The sequence below is a fragment of the Podarcis gaigeae genome, assembly GCF_964106915.1.
Source record: "Podarcis gaigeae genome assembly, chromosome: 13".
Taxonomy (NCBI): domain Eukaryota; kingdom Metazoa; phylum Chordata; class Lepidosauria; order Squamata; family Lacertidae; genus Podarcis; species Podarcis gaigeae.
The window spans coordinates 11,886,961-11,906,917 of NC_139689.1; the positions used below are offsets into that span (position 1 = coordinate 11,886,961).

Here is a 19,957-nt window from a genome sequence, read left to right on the forward strand (position 1 = left end):
GTGTGGCTTCCCAAAAATGTCTTGGTGGACCATGTTTGAGCTGTGGGCTGGAGGTCGTCCCCCCTGCCCCATTGTACAGGGAATTTTGCTTTCCTCTGTCCGAGTGTTTGATACAAACCACAATAGTGAGCTCTGCATACATCCTCGATGAAATTTGCAAACTTTGGAATGCCTTGCTAACTTTATGCAAATGTTCTAGTAAAGGTGTCCAAAGGTGAAGCGTGAAAATGAATTCGGATGATTCAGTTTTCCTGCAGAAGATTATCAGCCTGTCATTTCCATTTTCAGTTTCATCACGGGAAATACGACCGAGTGCTTTGGCATAATTTTATTGTGACTGCTAAATGTTTAGGATTTTTTAACTCAAGAGGCAATAACTTTTAGCACTGCCCTTCTTTTTGAAGAAGCTGCAAAACAAAAAAAAAAAAAAAAAACAAAGAAAGAAAGCACATTTATTGTGGCAAATAAATAAATAAAAATTCACTGCATCCAGGCCCAAGTCAGCTGTGGTTCATTCAACTAGATATAGAGAATGTTCAGCGCATGGAATAAATTTTGCAAACTTGTTCCTTTCCAAAAAATTTTTTGTCTAATACCATTATACCTTCCAGGTACATTGGCTGCATTATCATAGGATTGTCTGAAATCTATTTCAAATTCACTATAGTAGTATCAGCTCAGCCATACTTTCACGGCAGTTCAAAAAGACTCAGAAAGTATTTAGCTGGTAATCCATCACGAGGGAGAAACATATCTAACAACGATAGTAAGTTGATCAACGTGGTAAACATCGGGTTGAATCAACTGCTAAACTAAAATAATCTCAGTACTGCTTCTCATCAACTGAATAACCTCTTCACGTATGATGGCTGACCAGAGCCTTTACCACCATACTGATTTATGTGAGCACACAGGAAGGGATCAAATTTGGCAATTGATTCAAGCAATCCAAGACAGTTACCATTGTTTAGTGACAAAATGTTTTCATTTGTTGTTGTTTAGTTGCCTTCGTCGTCTTCGACTCTCCGTGACCCCATGAACCAGAGAGCATGCCTTGGAAACTCTCACTTTCTTCTCAAAGCTTCTCCTTTTTTTATGTCCATGGAGTTTTCTTGGCAAAATACTGGAGTTGTTTGCCAGTTCCTTTTCCAGGTGGATCACATTTAGTCTAAACTCTTGGCTATGACCTGTCTGTCTTGGGCACCAGGGAGAGGGCCTTCTAGCTAGTGGCGCCTGCCCAGTGGAACGCCCTCCCAGCAAATGTCAAGGCAATAAACAACTATTTACTTTTAAAAGACAACTGAAGGCAGCCCTGTTTAGGGAAGTTTTTAATGTCTGATGCTGTATTGTTTTTAATATTCACTTGGAAGCTGCCTAGAGTGGCTGGGGAAACCCAGCCAGATGGGCGGGGTATAATTAATAAATAATAATAATTCTTATTCTTGGAGTTATTCCAAGCCCCTTCACCATGACAAGGCAGTGATCCATGAAGGGGAAATGTTTTCATAATCTCTCCTAAATGAGTATAGCTCTACTCTGCTCTTTTGGTGTTGTTCAGTATGTTAGCATAGCGTTCATACGATTTTTAGAGTTTCTGTGGGTTTGAACAAGATAAGTGTGATGCTGATTGTCAAATCCAATAGAAGCTAAAGCTGTAGTCGTGGTAGTCTGGTTAGAGAAAAGCTTGCACACAAAACCATAGATTATTCCTTTTGCGGGAGAATACACAAGCCATTCTCGAGGGTGGGTTTCTCCAGTTACTTTGGCTGAATGGAATAAATTCTTTGAGCAGAACCGGACTTGGTTTTCGTATGTTTGCTTTGAAGTGGTAAAAAGACCTTCCCAGTGCTGACATTTTGAAGGACCTTTCTCAATCCAGAATGATATTTCCTTGTTATTCAATGTGGCCCATAAACCTACGTCACTCTCGTTTATGAAATAACTAGTACCATGAACAATTAGTATTTTTGTGACTCTGATGCTAGAGTTTTTGCAGAGATCGTTTGCTGTTTTTTCCAATTCTTTAAGGTGCTAATGAGCTTGAACTGCTTCTTTTGATGTGACTATTTTGTGGCATGTTCCTTCATGCCTTGTGTTAATATTTGCCTGTGGGTTCTGCCACGTCATTGTCAATTTCTCCAGAGGATTTTGTACTTGTAGTGGTAGTTACTGTGGTACCTCGGGTTACATACGCTTCAGGTTACATACGCTTCAGGTTACAGACTCTGTTAACCCAGAAATAGTACCTCAAGTTAAGAACTTTGCTTCAGGATGAGAACAGAAATTGCGCAGCGGCGGCGCGGTGGCAGCAGGAGGCCCCATTAGCTAAAGTGGTGCTTCAGGTTAAGAACAGTTTCAGGTTAAGTATGGACCTCCGGAACGAATTAAGTACTTAACCCGAGATACCACTGTACTGACAACAGTGCTCCTTGAAAATTTTGGGAGGCTGCATTCTGTATATAAACTGGTTTGTTCTTCAGTCTGCATGACTGCCAAGTATAGTCAACTTGATTTTCTTCTGCTTATAATTACAGTTGTTCTGTATCTGAGGGCTGTTTCTACCTGCTGTGCAAAGCCCTTTAAACATTTTGAGTACAGTGCTACCTTGGTTTAAGAACAGCTTAGTTTATGAACAACTTGGATTAAGAACGCTGTCAATCCGGAAGTAGGTGTTTTGGTTTGTGAACTTTACTTTGGAAGCAGAACATGTTGAGTGTATTCCATTTGTAAATTGAGTCCCCCACTGCTATGGGAAAGCATGCTTTGGTTTAAGAACGCTTTGGTTTAAGAATGGACTTCTGGAATGGATTAAGTTCATAAATCAAGGTACCACTTACTAGCACCACTTTCATATTGCTTACTCATTGCTATTTTTGCAAAAAGTCAAAGTGAAAAATTATTGTGATTCACAGGGATGTACAAGAATTCTCACTTGTTCTCAAAACACATACTAGAATGATAGACAGTGATCTGAACACTTATAATGCTTCATAGCTGACTTTATCATTTGATTCTGAGTAGCTTCAAAGCCTCCACAAACTTTACTAAACAGTAAGTACACATTTGTGTAACTGTCGTAGAGTAAGGTTACCAGATTTTTTCCAATGAATCCAGGGACACTTTTCAACTTCAGTTGAAGGGGATGGATTTTGTCAAGGGACTGATTTGTAAATCCAGGGACTGTCCCTGGGAAACAGGGACGTCTGGTAACCTTATCGTAGAGCCATAGACTTATGCGTCATGTTTTTAACGTTACTAAGCTACTGGGCCGAGGCAGCTTCAACTTGCAAGAAAGGAGATTCTGACTAAACATAAGGAAGAACTTTATGACAGTGTAATAAACAAAATTGGCCCTTATTCCCTTATGGGGGACACAAGAGCCCTTATAGAGTCCGTTGTAGGTTCTCCATCGGTAGGAGGAAATAACAGAGGCCAACCAGAGAATATTGAGAAGCAAAGCAGCTAGTAAGCCTGATCTTTATTGAACCGTTGCAAGAGGGTGCTCCCCTCACACACAGGAAATGAGGAGGACCCAGAACCAAGGTGTGCCTGCCCTTATATAGACATTTTAAATTCCCTCCCCTGGAGCTCAAGACCACACCTCCATACATCATACATCACAGAAGACCACCCCCCCCCCACAAACATCATACCTACATCACAGAAAAGGTGGTCTACAACAGAAATTTGAATGTTGTTGTTTTTCCTGTCTGCCAGGTTATCTGATTGCCTTTCCTGGTACTCTGGCCATTCCTTTGAGATGGTGATTTCCTAATTCCTGAGACAATGGGAAGGCTCCCCCACCCCCTTCCTCCTTGCAGAGAAAACATTTGGTCAGTTTGGGAGTCAAAATGGTTTCAGGACGGTCCTCCTGTGCTGCTCCAGATATGTGGTCCCCATATCTATGTACGTGCTTGGTTGGAACATTTATGAACATTTACTAGATATATAAGACCTTAATTTTTTAATTTCAGCAGTAAGAGCCCTTCGACAGTGGAACGGTCTCCCTTGGGAGGTTGAGGGTTCTCCTTCCTTGGAGGTTTTTAAGCAGAGTTCAGATGGACATCTGTCATGGAAGCTTTAGCTGAGATTCCTGCATTGCAAGGGGTTTGATGTCTTCTTAGGAGAAGACATTTGCAGGCAGCTGCCCGGTGAGTCAACCTCCTTTGACTGCATTGACAGCAACTGGAAGGCCATCCTGGACCACTTTGTGAAGGACAGCAATGCTCTGTGTGTGCTACACATTACCCAGTGCTGCAGAATTGTGGGAGGGGATGCCTGGGGAAGCAATGGGGAAGGTGACGAAAACTCAGTGAGGGTAGCCCTTTTGATTTGAAGGAAGAAGGTCCCAGGTTCAGCCCAACGCAGAAGAAGAAGAGTTTGGATTTGATATCCCGCCTTTCACTCCCCTTCAGGAGTCTCAAAGCGGCTAACATTCTCCTTTCCCTTCCTCCCCCACAACAAACACTCTGTGAGGTGAGTGGGGCTGAGAGACTTCAAGAAGTGTGACTGGCCCAAGGTCACCCAGCAGCTGCATGTGGAGGGGTGGAGACACGAACCCGGTTCCCCAGATTACGAGACTACCGCTCTTAACCACTACACCACACTGGCTCTCAACGCAGCTGCCTTAGGTGACAGGGGATGGGAGAGATCTTTCTCACTTTGCTTGAGACTCTGCTTGAGATTCAAGGCAGCTTCCTAGGCCAGGGGTCTGCAACCTTTAAGACAAAAAGAGCCACTTGGACCCGTTTCCGAAGAAAAACAACAACTGGGAGCCGCAAAAACATTGCAACATTTAAAACAAATATAACACTGTATATATTGTTTCTTGCCTTAATGCTATATATACAGGATCGTGCAGTCAGCTGTCAATCTCAAGAAAAAAGGACAAATTAATAGCTAATTAAAATATTTAATTTACAACCAGGTAACCAGGTTAATGGGACTTTTGCTCCTGAACCTCAGTGCTCAGTGTCTGCACATCAGGGCTGTAAGACGTCACCTTCATTTTCACACAGGCTTGCAAGCTGTCATCTGTGAGGCGTGATCAATGTTTGTTTTTAATATAGTTCATGTTGGAGAAGACCTGCTCACATACATATGTGGAACCGAAGATCGACAGGACTCCAAATGCATACTTTTTCATGTTTATATAAGTGTTGGGGATGGCATTCCATGTTTCGAATACAAGTTTGTCCTGTTTGGGAAGGTTTTCAATATCACTCCATTTATGATTCTGAGCCAGAATGGCCTTCTGACGGGCAACATCCTCAAGAGTAGCGGTCAAGCATTTGAACTTGGACACCCATATATCTTTGTCGGCTATATCGGCCAGTTCCAGCTCAAGATCAGGTTGACTTACACCTGGAAATGCAGTCATATTCAATAGGGATGGATCGATCGCCAGGGGAGTGACAGGGAAGGATAATGTGGTTTTTTCCTCTCTGAAACCACAGAATCGTTTCCCAAACGAACTTTGCTTTGCGGTGATTGCAGACTTGAAATATTCCAAATTTATCGTATCATGACTTTGTTTGAACTCTCTCAAAGAGGGAAAGTGAGACAGTGTACCTCTCTGGAAATCTTTGACAAACACTGTCAACTTGCGCTCAAATGCCAAAACCTCCTCCAGCATGTGCAGGGCTGTGCCTCCTTTCCCCTGAAGGGTTGTATTTAGCGTGTTTAGATGGACTGTCATGTCTACCTCACCCCCACAAGGAGAATGCTGCGCATGTGACCAAATAGAAAGGACTTACTTTGCTAGAGACAAGCCCCGACGCTACCACAAGCCTCCCTCTCTTCCCGCCGCCCAGCCTCCCAAGAAAAAAACCCCACTTCAAACGGTCACAAAGCACAAATTCCACGCGACCGCGACTTGCTATGCCCAATAATCAATGCCCAAAATGCCATAGAAAATTAATCAGGGCCCCAGTGTACCATAAATCATAATCAGTGCCTGATGTAAATAATAATGAATAATGAGGGCCCAATGTCATCCTCGTCATTATAAAAATACATTTTTTGACACTTTTTATTATTTCTTTGTTTGACCCCTCAGAATTACTCCTCCTCATAGAAATAAACATTACATTAACAAGTTACCTGCCGTGGAAGGGAACTGGGGTCGACCTTAGGGAAGTATACAAAATATAAAGAGAAATGGTTAATTAAGATAAATAAGATAAACTAATTTGGAATAAATGGGTTATTTAAAATTACAATAAGGCTTTAAAATTCGGGGTAAGAATTTGTGGAATTAATTTAAGGGAAATGGAATACAACAGGGGGGGGAGTCCGGGAAAGATGTTAATGATACTAAGATGTAAACTATATTTCTCTCTTCTTTCTATCTTTCCTTTTTCTATTCTGGAAAATTTAATAAATATTTTTTTTTAAAAAAGTTACCTTTTTTTGAGTGTGTGTTCTTCACTCCCCTTCAAAACAGTGACCAGTGTATATGCCCCCTTTCAATGCATCCTGCTTACAAAGGCGGGACGACAAAGACCAGCAATAAGCTGTTGCATAACGTTCCCCAAGGAAAGCGTTAGCTATTCACCAAACTTTCCCCTGCTTAAGTTTAAAAAGGGGCTTCAAGCAACTAAAAAGGGGCTTCAGGCAATAAACTCCCACGTGGAATTGCCTATAGTAAGATGGCGGCCGCCTCAGAAGACCACATGGGCAGATAAGATGGCTGCTGGGGCGATCCGGTTACCCAGCAACAGCACAGCTGCTTCGAAGCTTTTAAAAGCAGCCGGCAAAGCAAGCGTTGGAGCGCCGAAGCCACCTCACCCCCACAAGGAGAATGCTGCGCATGTGACCAAATAGCGAGGACTTACTTTGCTAGAGACAAGCCCCCGACGCTACCACAAGCCTCCCTCTCTTCCCGCCGCCCAGCCTCCCAAGAAAAAAAACCCCACTTCAAACGGTCACAAAGCACAAATTCCACGCGACCGTGACTTGATCCGCCCACAACCTGATCCGCCAGGCGCGCCGAGTCCTCCCCAGGAAAGGTAAAATGCAGCGATGAGCTTGCGTAGAGAGCTGGGCTCCCAGCAGCGAATCGACTTGGATAGGCAGCAAGCAATCCAAACGGAGAGGTTTTCGGCGCGATCAAGGCGCCCCCAGTAGATAAGGGAGTGATCCAATCATAAGCGGCTTTTTGCGTGTTTCCGCCCAGAAAATGCGCCTCCTCCCCTCGCCTCCGCCCCGGAGCCGCAGCAAAGGCGTTAAAGAGCCGCATGCGGCTCTGGAGCCGCAGGTTGCCGACCCCCGTCCTAGGCTGTCTTTAGCTGTGATTCCTGCATTGCATGGGTTTGGACCCATCCAGCTCTGCAGTTCTATGATTCTAGATAGTAAAATCTGCCTGTTTGTTTTTTTAATGATATGAGGCTGTTGTTGTTGTTTAGTCGTTTAGTCGTGTCTGACTCTTCGTGACCCCATGGACACCAGGCACTCCTGTCTTCCACTGCCTCCCGCAGTTTAGTCAAACTCATGCTGGTAGCTTCGAGAACATTGGCCAACCATCTCGTCCTCTGTAGTCCCCTTCTCCTTGTGCCCTCCATCTTTCCCAACATCAGGGTCTTTTCCAGGGAGCCTTCTCTTCTCAAGATGTGGCCAAAGTATTGGAGCCTCAGCTTCAGGATCTGTCCTTCCAGAGAGCACTCAGGGCTGATTTCCTTAAGAATGGATAGGTTTGATCTTCTTGCAGTCCATGGGACTCTCCAGAGTCTCCTCCAGCACCATAATTCAAAAGCATCAATTCTTCGGCGATCAGCCTTTTTTATGGTCCAGCTTTCACTTCCATACATCACTACTGGGAAAACCATAGCTTTAACTATATGGACCTTTTTTTAAAAAAAAAATAATAATGAATATTTATTAGCTTTTTCCACAATAAAACAAAAACAAAAATAAACAAAAAGTAACAAACATACAAAAATACAAAACTTAAAAACAGTTAAAAACACATAAAATTTCAATTGCTTAATTTCTTTTGACTTATTTCTCAGACCTCCTCACACCTCCCCTTCTTGTATTCCAATTCAAATTATTAGCTCAGCAAATCCTTATTACTTATTTCTCAACTTTAACTTAATAATTTATCTTAACATATTATTATTTTACTTTTTCTCCTTCATCTGACACTGTCCACTCCTTTTACCAACAAAAGTTGCTGTGACCATTGTCCGCACTCTGAAAGGTGTGATGTTTCCTGAGGGCAAATCCACACTGTCACCGGAAATCACCCCCCCCTTCATCTACACGTGTACCACACAAGCACCACACACACATACACGCTTCTCCCCTCCCTGACCCGAGAGATGTCCCTTTAGAGGGTCATCTCCTAAAAGCCTTCCGTAAATAAGGAAGCGCTAGACTGACAACCGTTCGCCATAAGCGCTCCGCTTATGGCCCCATTTTACTGTGAGTAGACCGGGTGCCTGAACTCTAGGTCAAACAGCAGCCGCCTCAGCCAATCATCGTTGCCGAACAGCGCCCCTGGTGGCGGCCGCGCTGGTACTGCAGCCGGCATTCGCTGCGTCCCTGTTTGACAGCCCACTAATACAACGTTTCCGAGTTCAGTCAACCATGACTGATCCAATCAAGACCTTGTTACATTGTTTCCTGAACTTGGAACTGGTTTGAACTTCAAAGTCTTTCGCCGTTTTATATTCACCAAAAATCAGCCGTATGTCGGATTTTCATCGGACCACTTTTATTCCACTGCACGTTACAAGGACTATCAAAGGGGGGTGACTTGGGACGGAGCGGCCATAATCCCTTGACCGAGCAGTCACGTACTTTCCCTGCTGACAGGATAACCTTGATAGCCCTCGCGATGAACTCAGACACAGGGCCATCAGGGATACAATAACTTGCATATCTTAGTGTATTCCACGCGGACTCTCACAAAGGACACTGACCGAATTCCCCTCAGGGGGCAGGAAACTTCGCCCTTCTCCTTTGTTTTTCAGAGTGACTCATGTGGGGAGGGGAGAGGAATCTCTGGCCAGGTGTCAGGACACTCGGATTACCTGTGAAGCCCCTCCTCGACTCCTCCTAATTCTAATGTAATCATGATGTAAATATGATGTAATTCTGGGGGTGTAGTTTGGGGGATTAGCAACTAATAAAAGTTAGGGTCATCTTTTGTTCGGGGCTTCCATCTTGCTTCACCTCGTGGACGGTGGGAGCCCTGTCGCGACAGTCTTTTCCTTAATAAAGACCGAGCCTACTGGCTGCTGTTTTGCTCTGAATTGCCCTGGTCGGTGTCTTCATTTGTCCAAGAGAGCCCTCGGATTCTCCCGTAACAGTTTTTGGCGACCGTGCTCAGGGACACTTGGTTCTCCTGCAGAGGTGAGAGGGGAGATAGAGGGGATCGGGCGCCACTGGGCAACCTTAGCCCAGGGATCCTTTTTCCTCTCCCTGCCTCCTCTTTGCGGGCGGTAATCAACCGTCACCAGAAGCCCGACCAGAGAGAGCAAAGGCGAGGTAAAAGCCGGCTAGAAGAAAAGGATCCCGGGATCTGCGGGGGACATCTTCGAACGTGAGTATGGTTTGAAGTAAAACACATTGGGAGGGGGGTGGAGAAGCAGTGTCCCCACGACAGCCAGACTTTCCTTCTTTCATTTCTGGCGTAACCCCTCGGAGTCGGCCGGGTACGCTCTAACTTTGTCCTTTTCTAACCCAATTCTCCCCTTCGGAAAGTGGCCAGGAGATCGTGGAACTTTACTGTCTGGCGTTTACCTCTCGGAGTCGTCTGGGTACGCCAAAACCTTTCTTTTTCTCTCCCCTCAATTTCTTACGCGGAGTGTGTCCGGGGAAATTGTGGTACCTTTAACTGTTTTCCGGCGTTTACCTCTCGGAGTCGTCTGGGTACGCCAAAACCTTTCTCTTTCTCTCCCCTCAATTTCTTACGCGGAGTGTGTCCGGGGAAATTGTGGTACCTTTAACTGTTTTCCGGCGCTTACCCCTCAGAGTCGTCCGGGTACGCCTTAATCTACCTATCCTTTTCTCCCCCGTTTTCTGTCTTGGAATTGAGTCCGGGAAAGCGTGGCTCTTAGTTATTTCTCTGACGTCCCTCCCTCGGAGTCGTCCGGAGGCGCCCTTCAAAGAAAAAAAAAATTTTCTCTCCCTATCCTTTTCTCCCCCGTTTTCCGTCTTGGAATTGAGTCCGGGAAAGCGCGGCTCTTTACTGTCCTTTTCTCTGACGTTCCCCTCTCGGAGTCGTCCAGGGGCGTCCATCCAAGCCTTTCTCTCCCTCTCTCCTGTCTCATCTATAATGCAAACGAAGCCGCCCCTCCTGCCTGGCGACCTTTGTTAGGGATGACCCGGGTATGTGAGAACGCAAGGTCGTTTGTTTCCTTTCCAAACTATCATTTTCTCGGACCTTGATCTGGCATTGCACTGCGCAAGCGTCCAGTAAAGGTTCCGAATTTAGTCTCAAAGACTAGGCAGGAGGCTGTCGTGGAGGGTAGAAGGGGTGGCTCATGAATTGGGGCCCCACACTAGGACCAGTTGTAAGCAGTACTGCAGTAGAAACTTTAGGAGTTGTGTCGTGTGTATCGGGTAGAGAGAGAGACCCGTGAGTTCAAGGCTGATGTTTTTGAAGTATAGATGATAAGTTAGTTACAGTTAATGGTAGAGAGGATTAAATTCAATAGAAATAAGCTGAGGTACCTAAATTACTGAAAGAATACTATTTTTTCTCTATTTCCCCTTTTCGTGCGTGCGTGCGTGTGTGTCCCCTTGTCTGTCTATTTTCCCTCTGTAGTATACATCGCTAGCGAACCCCATTTCCATAGAACAGAGTAATGGGAGCCAACGTTTCTCAACACTCTGATTGGACTCCTCCTAGCGACAAGGCTTCTATGAAGCCTTTTCGCTCCGAAAAGGACTCCGATACCCCTCTACAATTTGTCCTCCTCAACTGGAAGGAACTGAGAGGGAGAAAGGGACTCTCAAAATCCAAACTGAGGGATCTCTGTAACATCTCGTGGGTCGCTTTTACCCACCACCTGGAACCATCCTCTCAATGGCCGCCTCATGGTTCCTTTAATCTCATAAGAATGCAAGCACTTAAGTCTTATTTGGCTGATGAGAAACCCCAACAATTATATTACCTAAATGTCTTCATCGAAGCCCGCGAATTATTTCAACGGCAGCAAGCTCAAATTGCCCGTCAGATGGCGGTACTGAAACCAACCAGACCCCCTCCATATGACGAGATTAGAGCCCAGGAGGAACAATTGGATAGGACCCTCGTCCCTTTCTACTACCCTGAACCTCGAACTTCCCGATTGCCAGGACCCGGGGCAGGAGACAGGACAGGATCTGGTGGAGGGGGCGCGGGACCGAGGGGAAACGCAACAGATCCAACTGCCGTTACCCCTTCCCAAGGTGCGGGACTAGGACAACGCGTAGCGGACCCACCCACTGTTGCCCCTTCTCAAAATATACCAAGTGTTTCACCACCTAACCTCCTCTCAAGTACTCCCACCTCGGGAGAAGACCAAGTAGGCTTGGATCTTGGACCCCTCCTCAACGGGCAACTTTTAAACGGAGAAAGAGAGGGACCTGTCTCCAGCAGAACTAGAAACAGGGATAATCTGCAGAATGGAGAAATAGAAGGTGCTTTTCCTCTGCGAGCATTACCTATACCCCCAGCCAGAGCAGGAGACCCACCACGCATGGTCTTTACTCATCAGCCCTTCCTTACCTCGGACTTGATGAATTGGTCCGACAAGATGCCCTCCTTAAGAGACGACCCCGACAAATGCCACCGCCAGGTGGCCACCATTTTCTCTACTCACAATCCTACTTGGGCAGATGTTCATATGTTGCTTGGGGCCCTTTTTAACGAAGCAGAGAAGAGGGAGATATTGGCAAAAGCGGGGGAGGCTCTAACACGAGAAGGCTATCAACCAAATCGCCCCGCCTCGATGACCCCACTGACTGCCCAGACGATACTTAATGACCCAGACTGGGACTACAACACCGACGATGGCATATGGGGTCTAAAAATTTTCAAAAAGGCCATCTTAGATGGAATAAAAGCTGCTGGTCAGCGAACTGTAAACTGGACAAAAGTCCAAGCCGTCCTTCAAGGGCCAGAAGAACACCCATCCGACTATTACACCCGTCTAGTCTCTGCTATCAAAACCTGGGGTGGGATAGACCCGGAAAGTCCCCAGCACGAAGTCATAGTCAAAGGCTTCTTCAAAGACCAGGCGACGGCAGATATAAGGAAAGCCCTAAACTCGCATCTGGGGTACGACGGAAAGACTATAACCGAGATCCTTTCCATTGCCAAGTCGGTCTTTAACTCTAGAGACGAGCGGAGAAAGAAAGATCAGAAGCCCGATTCTCCGCGAGTATTAGCTTATGCAGGAGGAGTCCCCGCTTTCAAAGACAAAGGCAAACCGAGGGGATCCGACTCCCGAGACCGGCGGGTTTGCTATAACTGCGAAGAAATAGGGCACATAAGAAGATTTTGTCCCCTCCTACCAGAAATTGCACGGTCCGACTATAGAGACTTTAGAACCTACAGGCCAGACCATCAAGAATCCCTCTACCCCAAGCCCAGAGAGTCAAACCTTCCCTATGGACCCACTCAACCCACGACCCATACGCAACATCGTGCGGGTCCTCCCCCTCCACAACCAAGAACCAGGAACCTCACCCAAGATCCACAAAATCCCTTTAAGCCGGCTAACCGCACCACCAATTCAGCACATGAAATGGTGATGGACGAGTACCAACCACATTGACAATTAGAAGCAGATCCCGCCTCCTTCTCCTTCCTTTGCCCCGTCTTACAACTGTCATCTTCTGACCCAATATGCACAATGCAAATCGACGGACAGTCTTACGATTGCCTTTTGGATACCGGAGCCACCTACTCTACCCTTACAAATAGCCATTTGACCCCCGGGGAAGAAACCAGAACCGTAATGGGACTGGATGGAATCCCTCGGAACTGCCCTCTTTCCCGACCTGCGAAAGTTTCCGTTGGACCGCTATCCGTCAAACATACTTTCTTGTTAACCTCTAGCCCCGTCAATCTATTGGGGAGGGATCTGCTCTGTAAACTAAATGCCACCATACAGTGTGGCCAAGAAGGGATTTATCTGCATATGCCAAATGAGTCCATCTTCAGTTTTCAGGGAGTCTTACAGGAAGCCCATAACACTACCATTGACCTTCCGTCCGAACTGTTAAATAATGTCTCCCCTTCCTTATGGGGAACCGAGTCAACCTCCGTTGGGCTCTTAAGGTCCGCAGTGCCAGTCAAGATTAACTACAGAAAAGATCTACCCTTCCCTTGTACTAAGCAATACCCCCTTCCTCCAGACGCAATAGATGGACTGACCCCGATGATCGATGAATTTTTGAGGATGGGAGTCTTAGTCCCATGTGCCTCTCCCTGCAACACCCCTCTTCTCCCCGTCAAGAAGCCCAACACAAATCCCGTCAAATGGCGCCTGGTCCAAGATCTCAGACTCGTTAACTCTTTCGTCATTCCCCGACACGCGGTAGTCGCGAACCCACACCACCTCCTAAGCACCATTCCTGAGGGAACGGTAGTCTACTCTGTCATAGACCTATGCTCTGCCTTCTTCAGCATTCCTGTAGACCCGGAAAGCCAATTCCTTTTTGCCTTCACCTGGCGGACAGGGCAGTTAACGTGGACCCGGTTGCCCCAAGGATATGTAGAATCCCCGGCAATATTTTCATCTATATTACACCAAGATCTATCAGACGTCATTCTGCCAGGGGGTTCAGCCCTCAGGCTTTATGTTGATGACATTTTACTCTGTAGTCAGGATCTAGAATCCTGTAAAAATGACACAATAACTCTCTTAAACATACTAGCACAAAAGGGACACAAAGTGTCTCCAAAAAAGATACAATACTGCAAAAAGGAAGTGAAATATCTCGGCCACATCCTAGGAGAGGGTACTCGAGCACTAACTACGGACCGAATCGAAGCTATAACCAAATTACCCCTACCGAAAACAAAAAGGCAACTCCGGGGTTTCATTGGAATGAGTGGATTCTGCCGGGCATGGATTCCGCGCTACGGGGAATTCACCCGCCCCCTTACAGCAATGACACACGACAATGCCCCAGACCAACTACAATGGTCTGCAGAGGCGCTTGAAGCCTTTGAATCTATTAAAAAAGAACTGCGGACCTCTTCTGCCCTCGGACTCCCGGATTATAGACTACCCTTTTCCTTATTCGTACATGAGAATAAAGGAGTAGCTTCAGGCGTCCTTACACAACCTTTCCAAGGGAGGAATAGACCTGTCGCTTATTACAGCCTTCAACTAGACACGACAGTATTAGGAAACGTAGGATGCCTTAGAGCCGTAGCAGCCGCAGCCCTACTCCTAGAGAAGGCACAAGAAACTGTCCTGGGACACGATCTAACAGTCAACGTTCCTCATGCTGTCGCAACCCTCCTTAGCTTACAAGGGTGCCAACGCTTTACAATACAACGTTTAAATAGATATGAGGCCATTCTCCTCAGTCCATCAAATGTCACCATAAAAAGAGTCAATTCACTGAATCCTGCAACCCTCCTGCCTCTTCCCGATGATGGCACCCCACACCATGACTGTTCCCAGATAGTCCGCCATGTAGAAAAACCCCGGGAGGATCTCAACTACCTCCCTTTAACAGAGCCTGATCTCATTTTCTATACGGACGGGAGCTCCAAGGTCGTGGGAGGTGAACGGAAGAGCGGATATGCCATAGTCACCGATAGCGAGACTTTGGAAGCACGACCCATCCATCCCAAATACAGCGCACAAGCGGCTGAACTTATCGCTTTAATCAGAGCTTGTGAACTAGGGGCGGGACAAAGGATCACCATCTACACAGATTCGAAGTACTGTTTTGGGTTGGTGCATGCTACCGGACAAATCTGGCTACAGAGGGGTTTCTTAACCGCTGCAGGTACTCAGATTGCACATGCATCCCTAGTGCAACGCCTCATGAATTCTATCCACCTCCCTGAGGCAATTGCAGTCGTACATTGCAAAGCGCACACAAAGGGCAGAGACCCTGTGTCAACAGGGAACAGACGCGCTGATAGTGCAGCACAAGATGCAGCCCTTTTACCTCTTTCTGCAGATAATGAGTTCCAAGGACCACAAGTTCTATCAGATATAAATTACACTGAGATGTACAAAACTGCAACCCCTGACGAGATTAAAAAATGGCAAGAACAGGGAGCCCGCTTAGAAAATGACGTCTGGTATTTCCCAGATAAAAGACTCATAATGCCTAGGCTATGGGTACCTAAACATCTAAGAGTTCTACACCAACGTACCCACTGGGGGAGAGAAAAACTGATTGACACAATACAACGCTGCTGGTACGCCCCAGGTCTTGCACTTGCCGCTAAAGCCGCTGTCAAAAATTGCCATACTTGTCAGAGTTTTAACCCAAAACATACCGCCAGATGCCCACCAGGGGCCAGACCATGGGCTTTTGTACCATTCGAAAGCCTTCAAGTAGATTTTATAGATCTTCCTCCCTGCCAAGGCTACAAGCATGCTTTGGTAATCATTGATCAGTTAACAGGGTGGGTCGAATGCTTCCCTACTCGCAGGACAACTGCACACATCGTCGCAAAGATTTTAATACAAGAAATCATACCCCGTTTCGGAGTCCCTAGACACATCGACAGCGACAGGGGCTCACATTTCACGTCAGACATAATCCAACAAGTAGCCAGTGCCCTTGGAGTCAAATGGAAATTACATACCCCATACCATCCTCCTTCCTCCGGACAGGTCGAAAGAATGAACCAGCAACTTAAAACACAGCTGGGAAAACTTTGCAAAGACTCTGGCATCAAATGGGTCAATGCCCTTCCACTAGTTCTCCATAATTTGAGAGCATGTCCCCGGGGAAACCTCAAAATATCTCCTTATGAATTACTATTCGGACGACCTTCCCCAGTATACAACACCCAGTTTCCAACATCAGAATTAGAGGTGGGCGAATCAGAATTAACCAACTACGTAATACAGCTGCAAAAACAACTCACTCTTCTCCACAAATATGCAGCCTCAAGTCAAAACATTCCGTTAGATGAAAATATCCACCCATACCAACCAGGGGACTGGATACTAGCGAAAACCTACCATAAGATACCCCTACGGCCCACCTGGGAGGGTCCTTACCAAGTACTTTTAACCACTCCAACTTCCGTTAAGGTAGCAGAAAAGACGGCCTGGTTGCATCACACACGCTGCAAACCCGCTTCACCACCTGAACCTACCGCTGACGACTCACCCTACAGCGTCCCAGGCTGTCCGGCAGACGACGACACCGATACAGAAGACGACCAACAGACCGGACCAGATCGGGGCACGAATCGAGCCCAACAGACCGGACCAGATCGGGGCACGAATCGAGCCCAACAGACCGGACCAGATCGGGGCACGAATCGAGCCCAACAGACCGGACCAGATCGGGGCACGAATCGAGCCCAACAGACCGGACCTGACCAACCACACACACCAGCCCATTGGACCTCAGAGATAACCACAGCAGCCGACCAGAACGGCCAACCCCCAATTCGCCTCAAACTCCGAAAAACACCCCCCCCCGTTTGACAGCTCCATCTGACAGCTCCATCTGACAGCTCCATCTGACAGCTCCATCTGACAGCTCCATCTGACAGCCCCGGTTGACAGCTCCATCTGACAGCTCCATCTGACAGCTCCGTTCAACAACTCTACCTGCCAACCCGACATTGCAATGACAACCACGATACCCACCTTGCTCTTCCTTTCTATTACCTCTGCCCTTTCTCAACATTCCATGAACACTCACGCCTCGTGCCCTGGACTACAAATGGAATACAAATATCTAGACTTTGGAATTGTCGATATGGTGAAGACAGGGACCCCAGACCGACTAGGGGATTTTGATTTCTGCTTACCCGAAACCCGTGTGCTCCTTCGACATTCCATACAACCTATCCTCACTATTCACCAGACTTGGGAACTTTTTATTCGGTCGCCCTCCTACACGTCAATGGGCAAGCTCATCCTCACCAAAGATGGCCCTTGGAACCGAGCCCACTGCCTCAATGGTTCCTATATACTCTTTTCTGATGGTACCCCTAAACAAACTCTCAACTGGACACTTTTAGACAATGGTGGCAGTGAATCAGTCTATACTGACAAAAATCACCCCACAGACCATCTCATTCATGGCTTTTACTGTCAACGAGTGGATTCCGCTCCCCGCCAAACTATCCTACAGGGAGTTTGCCTCCGAAGGTACTGCTGCGTCTGGGACATCGGACTCGCCTCCGGTTGGGACGGGAAAGCATACCTCGAAGGCTGGCACCACTCAATTACACCTCCAGCAGAATGGGACACTACCGGACCCCAAAGGTGTGGAGGTCTCGCCACGAATCTCACCTACCTACTCCGCCAAGACCCCCTTCACCCCGCGGGTACCGCACCTCGACAAAGGGGGGAACTGTCAATATCTGAAAACACCAACAATAATGACTTTTTGTCCACTTGGCATTCCAACACCTATGTGAAATTAATCTCTCAAATTGCAAAACAAACAACCAAGGACTGCTGGATCTGTGCCAATGCTCCCGCACACCTTCACAGTGGCATACCATTTCTAGGAGTACCTCTCACTCTGCAACAACACCTCTCCGCTGACGTGCAGTCCTGGAACCTGACTGCTGTGAACTTCACCCACCAGTACATCTACCTGACTGGACCTACAACGGGTGACCTTTGCCGAAAGTTCAGCGGGAACGACAAAGTTATCGGCGAGAGCACCTGTAAGTACACCATTGACATTACTCTAAATGGCAAAATTACCCTATGGCACCAAGGCGACCCCTCCATCCACCCCACCTTAATGTCTGCATGGAGATACGTTATGGCCCTACCTAACTCCTGGAGCCCCTCCCCGGTCACCCAGTGCTTTTTCCGCGCCTTTCTCACCGGCCGCATAGACTCATGCCTACAAGGATTGTTTTGGGTTTGTGGCCATCGCGGCTATGTATGGGCCAGCCCCCACTCCCGTGGCACTTGTTATCTCGGCCTGATCTTGCCTGGAGTCCGGGTCACCCAAGATTTACCCCCCGGAAGAAGACGCAATAAGAGAGCAAAGGACTTGTCACAACTCTCTGACGTAGCGGCCAATAGCGAAACTTATGGCCGGGCTCTCTTTCCTGCGTATGGAGCCGGCTCCAACCATGTTGATATCCTTAAATTAACGGACATCCTACTAAATTTCATGGAAGAGTCCAATGCGGCTACTCAATCTATCCTGACGGAGTTAACGGAAGTCAGGCAGACCGCGATACAGAACCGCCTTGCTTTGGATTACGTACTCGCCTCGACCGGAGGCGTTTGTGCCCTCGTCGGAACCGAATGCTGCACACACGTGTCCGATCAAACCCTCAATATCACTGGACACCTTAACAACATCCATAAACTGATGGACGGGCTTAAAAATATCCAACACGAAGGACTGTCCGATACCCAGTTGTGGAGCTGGCTGCCTGGGTCAGGCTGGATGAAACAACTCTTAGGAAACGGACTCCTGATCCTCATAACTGTAACCATTTGCATTTCCGTCTTCTGCTGCGCAATCCACTGCTTCCCAATGTGCTGTCAGACGTGCGGCTCTTGCCTTCCGACTCTTCGCCCGCGATCAGCTACTGCCCACAGACTGCCGGCCCCAAGAACCCAAGCGACTCCCATCGAAATGGGGGCCCTGAGGAACTTCCAAGATCCGGATTCTAGGTATGGCATGTCCGACTTTTATTGATTGTACGGAGAAAAGGATTGCGCGGTTTTCCTACCTTCGCAATCTTATCTCCGAAGGGGGGAACTGTCACCGGAAATCACCCCCCCCTTCATCTACACGTGTACCACACAAGCACCACACACACATACACGCTTCTCCCCTCCCTGACCCGAGAGATGTCCCTTTAGAGGGTCATCTCCTAAAAGCCTTCCGTAAATAAGGAAGCGCTAGACTGACAACCGTTCGCCATAAGCGCTCCGCTTATGGCCCCATTTTACTGTGAGTAGACCGGGTGCCTGAACTCTAGGTCAAACAGCAGCCGCCTCAGCCAATCATCGTTGCCGAACAGCGCCCCTGGTGGCGGCCGCGCTGGTACTGCAGCCGGCATTCGCTGCGTCCCTGTTTGACAGCCCACTAATACAACGTTTCCGAGTTCAGTCAACCATGACTGATCCAATCAAGACCTTGTTACATTGTTTCCTGAACTTGGAACTGGTTTGAACTTCAAAGTCTTTCGCCGTTTTATATTCACCAAAAATCAGCCGTATGTCGGATTTTCATCGGACCACTTTTATTCCACTGCACGTTACAAGGACTATCAAAGGGGGGTGACTTGGGACGGAGCGGCCATAATCCCTTGACCGAGCAGTCACGTACTTTCCCTGCTGACAGGATAACCTTGATAGCCCTCGCGATGAACTCAGACACAGGGCCATCAGGGATACAATAACTTGCATATCTTAGTGTATTCCACGCGGACTCTCACAAAGGACACTGACCGAATTCCCCTCAGGGGGCAGGAAACTTCGCCCTTCTCCTTTGTTTTTCAGAGTGACTCATGTGGGGAGGGGAGAGGAAGCTCTGGCCAGGTGTCAGGACACTCGGATTACCTGTGAAGCCCCTCCTCGACTCCTCCTAATTCTAATGTAATCATGATGTAAATATGATGTAATTCTGGGGGTGTAGTTTGGGGGATTAGCAACTAATAAAAGTTAGGGTCATCTTTTGTTCGGGGCTTCCATCTTGCTTCACCTCGTGGACGGTGGGAGCCCTGTCGCGACAGTCTTTTCCTTAATAAAGACCGAGCCTACTGGCTGCTGTTTTGCTCTGAATTGCCCTGGTCGGTGTCTTCATTTGTCCAAGAGAG

General features: G+C 47.3%; 1 protein-coding gene and 1 long non-coding RNA gene across 2 annotated transcripts in view; one reads left to right on the top strand and one right to left on the bottom strand.

Moving 5' to 3' along the window:
- The window catches only part of ARHGEF15 (Rho guanine nucleotide exchange factor 15), a 289,598-nt gene that overhangs the window by 114,628 nt on the left and 155,013 nt on the right, over window positions 1–19,957 (top strand). The gene's annotated exons all lie outside the window — the stretch shown is intronic.
- Window positions 4,700–19,957, bottom strand: part of LOC310829135 — a 175,909-nt gene continuing 160,651 nt past the window's right edge. The window contains exon 3 of the long non-coding RNA XR_014557180.1: window positions 4,700–4,768. This is a non-coding gene — a long non-coding RNA (uncharacterized lncRNA). The remainder of the gene's footprint in view (window positions 4,769–19,957) is intronic.